Raw genomic sequence first — 13,425 nt, 5'->3', positions numbered from 1 at the left:
TAATACAGGTAGTTCTGCTATAACGTTTCCATAACATGAATCGGATATAACCGGAATTAGGGAACATTTGTATTACGCAGGCCGAATAGGTTATAACACCATTTTGATTGGGAACTAGGGAGCCTTGAAATTTACTTGAGATGCAAAAGAAAAGCTGCACTGGATATAAACAGTATTGAGAAAGAAAGTTTCCATATAACCTCCCCGAAGTAACCCGACACCACTGTCTCTTACAAACTTGACAAGCAACCACTTCTAATGACTTATGCAATGATACTCTATCAAACAATGTCACTTATATCTTTTAATAAACTTACTGCCATTGAAAAGACCGTTAAATTGTGAAAGTCCTGCAGGAAAAATAACTTTATTATTTGCAAGTCTGAAACTTTTCACCAAAACCACCTTTCCCCCATTGACACAGTAGTCTTTATAAAGAAATTTTCTATAACACAAATATTCTTAGAAACACAATTATCACGTTATAGCAGAACTACCTAAATTTATTTGCAGCCACATTTTAGCCAATCCAACTTGGCGCACATTTCGATGTGTTTTAAACAAAATAAAAGCTGTTTATCATTGGAAGGATGACCAAGTAGAGGGAAGATCATGACTGTATGTGCACCAGCACCTCCCCTGGACACTAATTACAGAGTATTATTATCTAGCTTGTCATCCTGGTCTTCTCCATACCTGATCTGTGCTTGAGCTAGTACCAGTTTGCCCTTTCCTTCATGCTAAGCCCCTTGGACAGAGATAGAGCAAGAAAAAAATGGAAAATATGAAAGAATATTATTCTCAAACAAAAATCTAAAGAAACAAAGTTACAAAGAAGCTTGTGGTTCCTTATTCATTTCTACAGTTCATTCTAAGCCACAGTTTAAGAATAAGGGGCAGGCCATTTAGAACGGAGATGAGGAAAAACTTTTTCAGTCAGAGAGTTATGAATCTGTGGAATTCTCTGCCTCAGAAGGCAGTGGAGGCCAATTCTCTGAATGCATTCAAGAGAGAGAGCTAGATAGAGCTCTTAAGGATAGCGGAGTCAGGGGGTATGGGGAGAAGGCATGAACGGGATACTGATTGAGAATGATCAGCCATGATCACATTGAATGGCGGTGCTGGCTCGAAGGGCCGAATGGCCTACTCCTGCACCTATTGTCTATTGTCTATTGTCTATTGTCTAAGGGACATTCATTAATGCAGTGTTTTCTTTTGAATGTTGGGGCATATCTGTTTTATCACTGCAGGGAATGCAATACCATGACTGAAGACTTGTGTAGTGAATACACTAAAGTGAACCAGGCACTGAAATACTGCTCCCAGATCAGGTTTGGTGATTTCCTGCCACTTGGCTATTTTACAACAAAGTATTCAGTGTGGAAGGGACTGTTGTGAATCCAGGGAATGTTTTTTATAAAACTTCTGATAGATGCAAAACTCTAGCCTGTTTCCTTCCTTTTTGTGCAGTACATTGATGCTGAATAAGGCAATTATTATTAAGCACATACCTCATGATATTGTCAATTGCTGGGTGTATATAAGGTATGATAATTCAAACTGCAGCACTTAATCTCAAGGAAGGTGCAGAATTATTTTTATTTGGATATGTTGCCTTTGAAATTGTGCCTTGCTGTCATACCTCCACTATGTGGCTGTTGCACATCATGCTGGTGGTTTGAATGCGGGACCATTGCTGCAAAGCTCAGCCTAAGAACTTAGATGCCATTGAACCGGTACTGCATTGTTTCCCTTGTACATTGCAAAGCACTCTGCCAGGTACTGATGCTGGGTGTGAGTGGACTTTAGAGGTACAGTGCAGAAACAGGCCCTTCAGCCCACCGAGTCCACGCCGACTACCTATCATCCCTTATACCAACACTATCCTACACACCAGGGACAATGTATCATTTTGCTGAAGCCAATTAACCTACAACCCTGCATTTCTTTGGAGTGTGGAAGAAAATTGGATCACCCAGAGAAACCCAGCATGATCATTGGGAGAATGTGCAAACTCCGTACAGGATTGAACCCAGGTCTCTCGTGCTGTTATGCAGCAACTCAACTGCTGCATCACTGTGCCAGCCTCCCCTCTCTCTCTTGCCACTGTGCTGCCCCCTTAAGGGTGATCAAGCGAGAGTGGAGGGGGTGGGGTGGGTGGTAGTGTGGTGGGTTGCATTCGGAGACTAGATCAGTTATAGATAAGACAGATTGGGTCACCCATCTAAATGGCTTCAGGTTTGGGGTGAGGGCAAGGTTGATGCTGAGTGGGGGGGGGGGGAGGGAGGGGGGAGGAGATCAGTATTATCAGAGAGTTGTATGGAGGTTTGATTATCAGGTTATGGAAGGGCTGGCATCATTAGGGTCAGGGAGAATATGGGCCTTGAGATATTGGAGGGGGACATCTCATGGGAATGGAGGGGGACCTCAGGGAATGGATGATGGTGGTCTTGGAGAATTTGAGGATAGTATAGATCACATTGGGAGGAGGATTAGGGCACTGAAAGATCACGGCTACTGAGAACTGTGGATGGTACTTTTGTGAAAAGATTCATCTGTGGCACGGTGTAGTGGGTTGCGAAAGAAGAGAAGGTATATTTAGGGTTTTCTTGGAAGTGCTGTCTGCAGTAACTCTCGGGACATGAAGGTGGAAGTGCCCATTAACAAGCCCTTCCAGGGTAATGTAGTCTGAAAATTACTGGCAAGGGGTAATAACATTTGATGTTATTTGTTATATATCAGATGTGGGAGAATTAAGTTCAGCTCATATTTGAAAGTGTCCAAACAAAATTCCAGGTGACACAAGTAGAACCAGAAGTCATTGTTCACATGCTAATCTGAAGAAACTACATTTGAAATTGGTTGATGATATAAATTAGATTATTAGGCCCAAATAGTTGATGGTTCCTATAGAAATAACCCCAATCTTTGGGGTTGGAAATAACAAATTTCCAAAGAAATAACCCCAATCTTTCAACATCAGGTCATTTGAGACAAAATGAATTAAATGCAGAGATCTCCTTCATTTGATTTAAAGTTAATATTTGGACTATGCACTCCCACCCCCCAAAATCTAATGGGAAACTCACAAATAAGCATTCAGATTTGAAATGTGACACATTTACAGTAAATGTATTTACTTATTTCAGAGTTTCCCCATTGGATATGGAGGGATTCATTTACTTTAAAGAAACAGCAGTATTAAAATTATCACTTCTCCCACTACATGGTATTTGTGAAAAATAATTATAATAAACTCCATAGGTTAAATAATACATATTTCCAAATATTCCAGAAGTTGGGCATGCTGTGCATGGGAAGGAAACGGGGAGTATCTTGTGTGGAAGAGTTAGTACACCTGCTGTGGTTGCTCAGAACCTTCCAAGTTGTTTCTTTCATCTTGCTTGGAATCACCTCTTCATTTTCCTCAGCCTTCTCAGATATCATAAAAGCTTCTTCGACTGAGAGGGCACCCCTTGCAGGTGAACTACATTTATCTGTAAATATCATGAATGTTATAAATCAGGAAATGGTGCATTTTTGTCCAGCGTTTCATAAGGATCTAATATTTGTACAGACTACTATAATAGAGATTGGTATCCATTCTCAAGTCAAATACATACACTGCAGATAATAAGAGAAAATGAGTGTAAAATGAGTGTAAAATATAATACATTAGTATCAAGCTAATTTACACCACATGTGTCTGACATCTGGTTATAGTATCCCTCGACTGAAGTCAATAGAATTTGAGCTGCCAGTGGAATTTTTTCATTTTCCCTTTAGGACTTTCTAGATTACAAACTTTTTAACTTAATTATGATTTATTTTTGTAAAAGTATAATTCATCTTTTTAATCCTTGCTTTAAATTAGTACCTAGTCACCTGGAGTAAACATTTTCCATTAATCTTCTGTGTTTCAAGTGAGATTCAACAAAAAAGCCTTTTCTTGTTGTTTTAGTCCAGGCATCTCGGTGATGTCTGAAGTTAATTTTGGAGGCCCCATAAAGTATTCTGGAATTTCCCCACATTGAGCTCTCTAGTGAGTTGAGGTGTCCAAGTCAAACCCCCATCAAATATTAAGGGGTTAATTTTTTAGGCACTGGATCAGTAAAGTTTTAATTAACCATCTTGGATTATCTTTGGCAATGAATTGTGAAGTAAGAATGCGGCCCACACATCCATATGTGCTGTTCGATGCCAAAACTGACTTACTAAGGCCAGGCAAGATGCTTCTCCGCCAACTTGCTATCAATATGATTACTGCTGAAAGGTTGTCTCCCTGTACTATTGATAAATGACTTAAAGTTGGTGGACACTGAAAATGATTTTATTCAAGACATGTGAAATTCACAACTTCAATTTTGCATGCACTGTGTTATAGAGCAGCAAAAATGGGCAGACGTTGATTATTTTTTTTCCATTCTAAGTATGTTTATTTAACTTTTGATATTACCATTTAAGCCACATTTTTCTCGAGTTATTAGTTCAAATTTAAAAGCAAGTCTTTGTTTTCACCTGTCAAGAGATTTTCATAAGTGGAGGCAAGATCCCTGTGCATTATTTCAGATTTGTTGCTGATTAAATCAATGTTGCATCGTCATGTCACATTCCAGGACCATGTAACCAGGTCAATGTGTGAACCTCACTTTCTACCTGTTTGACTTGAGATGATTGATGCAGCTTTACAGCTGGGATTGATTACGGTTAGTCAAGAGGCATTAGAGAAAGCGAAATGTTGGACATCTCCTGCAGGTATCCATCTTAAAACCAGGTTAAACAAAAGGAATCAATTAGCAAAGAGTGTGAACGAAAGATATACGGCTTTGATGAATAGCCTCTGCCATTGGCCCTTTGTCATTTTGCTGCGCTGTTTTCATGGCACTAAACTCAACAAGGATAATAAACACACTTGAGAAACCAGGATTTTCATGTGTTGGGCAAAGCTTACTGAGAAAGAACTTGTTTTAACAGGAAAAGCCAAACAAGTTGACCATTTCAGTGTGATTTCTTTTCCCTCAGTTGTATCTTTATGTTCATCCTCAGTTAAATCTCTTGTCAATCCCTCACTCTGCACGTGATGCACAAAAGGTAGTAGTCTTTCATTAATTAGCTGCAGCAAGCATTTCTACCACCCACAAGACACAGATTTAGTGCATGTAGGAATACTTTAGTTTAGTTTAGTTTAGAGATACAGTGCGGAAACATGCCCTTCAGCTCACCGGGTCCAGCCGACTAGCGATCCCCACACACTAACACTATCCTACACACACTCTAGGGACAATTTACAAATTTTACCAAAGCCTATTAACCTACAAACCTGTACTTCTTTGGAGTTTGGGAGGAAACTTGAGGAGGGTGGTGAATCTGTGGAATTCTTTGCCACAGAAGGCTGTGGAGGCCGTCAGTGTTTATTTTTAAGGCAGAGATAGATAGATTCTTGATTAGTACAGGTGTCAGAGGTTATGGGGAGAAGGCAGGAAATGGGATTAGGAGGGAGAGATAGATCAGCCATGATTGAATGGTGGAGAAGACTTGATGGGCCGAATGGCCTAATTCTACAATCACTTATAGCCTTATGACCTTATGAAAGCGGAGCACCCGAAGAAAACCCAAGAGGTCACGGGAGAACGTACAAACTCTGTACAGACAGCATCTGTTGTCTGGATCGAACCTGGGTCTCTGGTGCTGTAAGGCAGAAATTCTATCACTGCACCATTGTGAGCCCCAAACTCCATGCCGCCCCAGTGCCCCAACTCTATACTTGCTTAAATGAGAGCAGCTCCAACAACGTTCAAAGAGCTCAACACCATCCAAGACAGAGCAGACCATTTGGTTGCAACGTCACGCACCGTCCTAAACTGGCATTCCCTCCAACACTGGTGCACAGCTACTGCAGTGTATACCATCTGCACTGCAGTTACTCACCTAGAAAACGCAAAAAAGCAACTTCCAAGCTTACAATCTCCACAACTAGCTAGGATAAGGGCCACAAGTACATGAGAACAATGCCATCTGCAGAGTTTTCTGTAAGTCACACTTCATCCTGACTTGGAAATCTATCACCAGCTCAGGAGACTGAAAACTGTAACGTCGAGGTTCAGGAACAGCTTCTTCCCTACAGCCATTGGGCTATTAAACACCACAACCTCAAATAAACTCTGAGCTACGGAGACTATTATTGTTATTATTGTACTATTATTGCTTGTTTGTTTTTTATGTGTACATATGGGTGTGTTTATACACACACACACACACACACACACACACACACACACACACACACACACACACCCACACACACACACACACACACACACACACACACACACACACTCAAGCTCACAGAAAACATAACATATTAACACCACTGCTCTGCCATCACCCGCAATCAGACGGCAGGGAGAATGTTTCAAATGTCAGACATATCATTAATAACAAATATTAGAAACAGCAGAACCCCAGCTGAATTCTCATGGGAAACGTAAATAAACTGGCACAGAGAGAGATTCAATACAATTCATAAGCTTTTGTAATCTAAAACTCATTGCAAAAGTAGGCTTTGAACCAAGTTCAAAAGCATAGTTGATACACGCAAACTTGTTTGTTAGTTTTTCTGTGGCTTTCTTGTCATGCCTTTGAGAGACCAATAGATTTAAACCAAAGACTTCCATGATGCAAGAGCGTGTGGTTGGCTCACATGGTGTAACATCTTCAGCACCGCTCTGACAGTCACTACCAACTTCAGAGAATGGAACCGACAGACATGCAAGATGGATAAATGGGAATACTATTGCAAGAGGAACATAAATCAGTGAAAATTGCTAGATCTCTCAAGTATTGCACGTGATTTGTGCTGATTCGTTTTTGAAGGGGTTCCCTATTGTTGTGTAACTAAGGCAACGAGAACTTTGTAGTTATTTCTTTTTTGGAGCAACTGGATGCAATTCATGAACTATCTAATTGCATCATTAATTACATTTAATAGGTTACTTTACAATGGCTCCCTGGTGAATAATCCGTTAATGCATTTTACAGCTGAAGCACACAGAATTACAAAGTCCCAGCTTTGATCACTTATTGATATTGATTACAGATATTCCAGCGGGGGTGAGAAAGAATTAGCTTCAATAACTTTGGAGTGGAAGGGAATTTTTTTAAATCACCAAATTCTCTTGCTCCTGAATATTGTTCAGTCGCTCTTCAAAATGTGTGCCGATAGATATGGTTCTGGACACTGGTTCTGAACAAAATATTGCTGATCTCTAGAGTTAAATAACCCATTGATGTTCAAGATAGTGACACAAAAATAAATGGAAGATTCTGGTACGTGCCTGCTTGCACCCAAATCCGAATCATGTTTGAATGGTTCTCTTATTGTCAACTGTACCACAGCTGCAGTGAAATACACTTCTTGCATATAGATCAGTGTGATTATTGTCATACATCAAAACAATTGCCATGCATGGAAACATCCCTCTGAGTCCATATGCAATAGTCACCAGATTTTGCCGCCATTTTACACAGTCCTAGCTGCAGCTGCCCCGTAATGCCTGCTCGCAGCTGCGTCAGCGAGCCGTCCTTTTCTCCTCTCCGGGCTTTAAGCCATCGTGTTCCGTGGGTGCCTCCCGCAGTCAACCTTGAAAGTGTGGAAGATTGGACCCCCGGTTTCCCTACCAGCCCTTTGTCCAGCGTCCGCTGGTGTCACCGACTCTCTCCTCCTTCTGGTTCTCAGCCCTTGGGGGGCGAATGGGACCCTCGCACTCACTCCAGGTGGGTTCCTGGGTACCGCGGCCGGCTGCCTGACGGGGTTTGACAACCGCCCGCACGGCCCCCCGAGTGCTTCTGCCACGTGGCCCTGTGTCCATCATCGCCGATGGCTCCTCACGGATCATGGACTTCAGGAGAAAAGGAAACAAGGTGTGCATTGTAAAAAACAGACCATTTCAGCTAAAATGGAGTTATCAGCCAAATTAGCAGCACAGCATTCCAAACCCTTCGAAAATGCGATGTTCTCAAGACAAGTGGGAGATGCTTGTGCATCTGTTCATGCCTGTGAACATACAATGCCTGGGAAGAAGCAGAACACGTTGGGCGGGCCACTTGCGGGCGGCAGAAATGCTGCAGACAGGGGGGCTTATGATTGGCTCTGGGAGCGGGTATGACACGGTCTGCTCAGATAAGAAATGCCATGAAGGATGGTGTCGGACGTCCTTCCAAGAGGAGAGAGTCCCAGCCTTGGACCGTGTCGCGAACAGTGCCAAGTGATCAACAACAGGAACATCCCTCGGTGTGCTCCGCTGTGTACTCAGGGTTTGCGAGTGCGTAAGCGGATATATGAGCCTATGTGCCTTATTGGTAATGTAATATAATGCTTTGTTATTCACACTGTTGTCTGAATCCGGTGATTTATCAAACACAACAGACGAGATGGAGAAATAAAGAAGAAATAGTTCACAAAGAAGTAAAAAATAGAATATAGAAAATAAAAAATGGAAAACATAGGCCTATGTTAAGAATATAAGAATGGCTTCAAACCATGTGTAAAAGATCACATCTATAACCAGTTGGTGGACTTGTATCTGATACTCTTCCGGTCTATTTCCACACAGGGAAATAGACACAGGGAATGGGAACACAGTGGTCAAGTTACCAAAGCAGCATCAAGATTGGATTACAGATCCAGAGACATCTGTTCAAGCACCAACATGACAATAATTAAACAGATTTGGCAGATAAGACCATGGATTGTTATCAAATCCTGTCTAGTTCGTTAGAATTATAAAGGAAGGAAATCTTAAGCAAACCACAAAGTTATGGAGGAACTCAGCGGGTCAGGAAGCATCCGTGGAGGGAATGTACAGGTGACATTTCGGGTCGGGACACTTCTTCAGACTGATTGTAGTAGGGGGGAGAAAGCTGGAAAAGAGACGAGAGGGTGTGACAAAGCCTGGCAAGTGACAGTTAGATACAAGTGAGGGAGTTTGGATTGGAAAAACGGATGGGGTACGTTACAAAGGAGACAAAAGGGTGTCAGATAAGGAGTGGAGTGAAATATGAAGCCAGTGGGAGGGGAGTGAGCGGGGGGTGGAGGGAAATGAGGGACAGGGATGGGAGATGTGTGTACAAAGGAAGGGAAGTGTAACTGCTGGAGTGAGAGAATTGGGAGTGCACTGGGATGGGGGTGGCACAGGAAAGAGAGGGGGGGAGGGGGCATATTACTTCAAATTGAAGAATCCAATGTTTAGAAATCTGCCACACTTACCACATAGACCATATGGATGCCTGCAGAACCACAAATCCAGTGTCTCTCAGCTTCCTTCTGAAATGACCTGAAACAGTCCAGAGTAATTAGAGATAGCCAACAAATGCTGGCCTTGCTAGCACTCTGCACATCTTGTGAATGAATAAATAAAAATATTGGACGAATTATTACTCTCCCAGGTTCATGAAGGGATCTGGCAACAGCGAGTCATTCTGTGCAGGTCTAAATCTTTCAACCACAGAAGTCCTACTGGACATAGAAAGGAATAAGTGACACCACACTCCCCTGTAGTGCAATTTCCCTTAAAGATCTTTTTGTTCTGTAGATTAATCTCTTATGGATATTGTCATATGTGGAAATACTTAATTTCCTGATTTTTGGAAGCAAATGGTGAAGAATAGTACATCTCAGCCATCTGAACTCAAGTCAAACTCTGGTCCCGAGAGTAATGGTAATAGTTTATGAAACTTGGAGGTGCCTAATCAGCATTTTTTGATAGAGTGTAACAAGCAGAACACGTTTAATCTTCGGGCACAGTGATGATCAAGTTGTACTGGAGAGTAAAAGCTAAAATAATAAACACTGGCAAGGTGAACATGCATCTTCTGAATGGATTCCAGACATTTGTACAAAAATAAAAGCTGCTCTTAACATCGCTAATTATTCTTCCCAATTCCAAAAGAGTCCTGAGTGACCGTACTGCAAACCATGTTTAATAACCAGGTGCAGAACTTGGCTCAGGGCATTCATTTGTTTTCTTTCATTTAATGTAAGTTCCAATTTATTTTAACAGAATGTTACAGCCATTTCCATGTCGACCTTGTATTCCTGCTGTTATTCGGTTCATGGCTTCTTCTGTCACATAAGTGTAGATTTATTCCATTGCTCATTCTTGGTCATCACTAAAAGCTGAAGGATTTCCAAACTTCAGAGAACCACACTCTGTTCTTCCAAAGTATTAACTCAAAGTGACACTGATTTAACAAAGTGTTTTGGATACTTTAAGTGGAAGCACAGTCTCAACTCTTTGTGAATTGGCTGCGATCTCACTCAGTGTGACAAGGATGTTTTTCATTTTATGCTATTTTTGTGGACTTTCTACAAAATTGTATGTCCTATCCTTACTGTTGCACCATGAATGGGCACTGGCTCAATATAATATATGTGTGGGGGTGATGTAGATTATGGTGAGAGCGTGGGGAAGGGGTAATGGTTTATGGCGGATCAATTCCTGGCCCTACCCGCCATCAGGAAATGGCTAGGAGATTTCTGGCTTACGTAAGAAAATCCTCCAATGCTGCCTGATAGCTCAATGAAAATTAATCTGCCAAGATCCCTGCTAGAGTTATGGAGTCCTACAACATTTAAACAAATATTTCTCATCAGTATTTACCTTGGAGAAGCTTATGAAAGCGAGGGAATTCAGGGAAGGGAATAGAGATATCTTGAAACATATCCACATTGCAAAAGTGGAGGTGATGGCGCTCTTAAAGTGGATAGAGTTGGATAAATCCCCGGGGTCTAACCAAGTGTACCCTAGGACATTGTGGGAAACTGGGAAAAATGTTTCTGGGGCCCTGGCAAAGATATTTGTACCATAATTAGACATGGCTGAAGTACAGGAACACCAAAGGGTGGCTAATGTTGTGCTTTTATTTAAGAAAGGCTACAAGGACAAAACCAGGGAACAAGAGGCTGGTGAGCCCATCACCAGTGGTGGGAAAGTTGCTGGAGGGGATTTTGAGAGACCGGATCTATCTAAGTTTGGATAGGGAAGGACTGATTAGGGATAGTGTGCATGGCTTTGTGCATGAGAAATCATGTCTTGCAAATTTCACAGTCTTAGTCATACAGCATGGAAACAGACACTTCAGCCCAACTTGCCCACGCTGACCAATATTCCCCATCTACAATAGTCCCACCTGCCCGCATTTGGCCCATATGGCTCTAATCCTATCCTATCTATGTACCTGTTTCTTAAATGTTGTGATAGTACCTGCCTCAACTACCTCCTCTGACAGTTCGTTCCATATACCTACCACCCTTTGTGTAAAGAAAAGTTGCCCCTCAGGTTCCTGTTAAATCTTTCTCCCCTCACCTTAAACCTTCTAAGACATTCTAGCCTTAGAGTGAGTACAGAGAAGGTTCACCAGATTGATCCCTGGGATGGCAGGACTTTCATATGAAGAAAGACTGGATAGACTAGGCTTATACTCGCTGGAATTTAGAAGACTGAGGGGGGATCTTATAGAAACATATAAAATTCTTAAGGGGTTGGAGAGGCTAGATGCGGGAAGATTGTTCCCGATGTTGGGGAAGTTCAGAACCAGGGGTCACAGCTTAAGGATAAGGGGGAAGCCTTTTAGGACCGAGATGAGAAAACATTTCTTCACACAGAGAGTGGTGAGTCTGTGGAATTCTCTGCCACAGAAGGTAGTTGAGACCAGTTCATTGGCTATATTTAAGAGGGAGTTAGATGTGGCCCTTGTGGCTAAAGGGATCAGGGGGTATGGAGAAAAGGCAGGTACAGGTTACTGAGCTGGATGATCAGCCATGATCATATTGAATGGCGGTGCAGGCTCGAAGGGCCGAAAGGCCTACTCCTGCACCTATTTTCTATGTTTCTATGTTTCTATGTCCACTGGTTTTCGATTCCCCAGCTCTTCACAGACAGGAAGCAGCAAGTGAGGCTGGGAAAACACATCTCGGACCCGCAAACGCTCAGCGTAGGAGCACCGCAAGGCTGCGTACTCTCCCCTTTCCTTTACTCTCTTTACACCAATGACTGCATCTCCACAGTCTCCTCTGTCAAGCTTCTCAAGTTTGCAGATGACACAACCCTGATTGGACTGATCCAGGATGGGGAGGAATCTGCCTGCAGACAGGAAGTGACACAGCTGGCGTCCTGGTGCCATCGCAACAACCTGGAGCTCAATGCTCTTAAGACAGTGGAATTGATTGTAGACTTTAGGAGAGCTCCCCCTCCCCTCCCCCCCACTCACCATCAACAACACCACAGTCACATCTGTGGAGTCATTTAAGTTGCTTGGAACCATCATCTCCAGGGACCTTAAATGGGGGGCCACCATCGACTCCACAGTCAAAAAGGCCCAACAGAGGATGTACTTCCTGTGGTAGCTGAGAAAACACAATCTGCCACAGACAATGATGGTCCAGTTTTATACTGCCAATATAGAGTCTGTCCTCACCTTCTCCATCATGGTCTGGTTTGACTCAGCCACCAAGCATGACATCCAGAGGCTGCAGCGCATCGTTCAATCAGCCGAGAAGGTTATTGGCTGCAACCTTCACCCCATCGACGAACTGTACACTGCAAGGGCTAGGAAGCGAGCGGGTAAGATCATCTAAGCGGGTAAGCGGGTAATGAGCTGCTAGAGGAGGTGGTAGAGCTGGGCACAATTACAATGTTTTATAGGCATTTGGACAGCAGGTCAGGTGTTCTGCCTTGATTTAAAGTATCAAAATGCAACATTATCTGGACGTCTGAATTAAATTCCACATACCATTCCTCGGCTGACTTTCCCAATTGATCAAAATCCCATTGTAATCTTAGATAACCTCCACCATGCCAGCAACTTTGATATCATCCACAAACTCACTTACCATGGCAACTACATTTTCATCCAAATCATGAACATAGATGACAAACAATGGAGGATTCAGCACTGATCCTGCTGAACACCTTGGTGCATTGGTGCATGAGAGGAGTGGTTAAGAGGATATGTGAAGAGTGCAGGCAAATGGGATTAGCTAAGGTAGGCAATTTTCTCACCAAATGGGCTGAATGGCCTGTTTCTGTGCTGTGTGATTCTATGACCATGAGTTAATCAGGCCCTTTGATCCACCATGAGGTCACGACCCCTGGCCATACTGTTGCCACACAACGCCTTCTGGAGTACAAGCGGTGTACTGGAGACAAGCACTTACTATGGCTGCCAGTACAGCAGGACCGCCTTCGGTCCCAGCAGCCGTTGAATTGTCACAGTTTTTTGCCAGAATTCTGCCAGACTCTGAAGCCAAAATCGCCAGTAAACTTGCAACACCTCAGTCCCAACCAAATCTTTAGTAATGGCACCACATAATTACAGTGCATAATCACATCAGGCTGCTTAACTTCATCCCAATAAACTTAGTGCAGC

The sequence above is a fragment of the Rhinoraja longicauda genome, chromosome 1 (genome assembly GCF_053455715.1).
Source record: "Rhinoraja longicauda isolate Sanriku21f chromosome 1, sRhiLon1.1, whole genome shotgun sequence".
Lineage (NCBI taxonomy): Eukaryota > Metazoa > Chordata > Chondrichthyes > Rajiformes > Arhynchobatidae > Rhinoraja > Rhinoraja longicauda.
Note: the sequence above shows the minus strand (reverse complement) of the source record.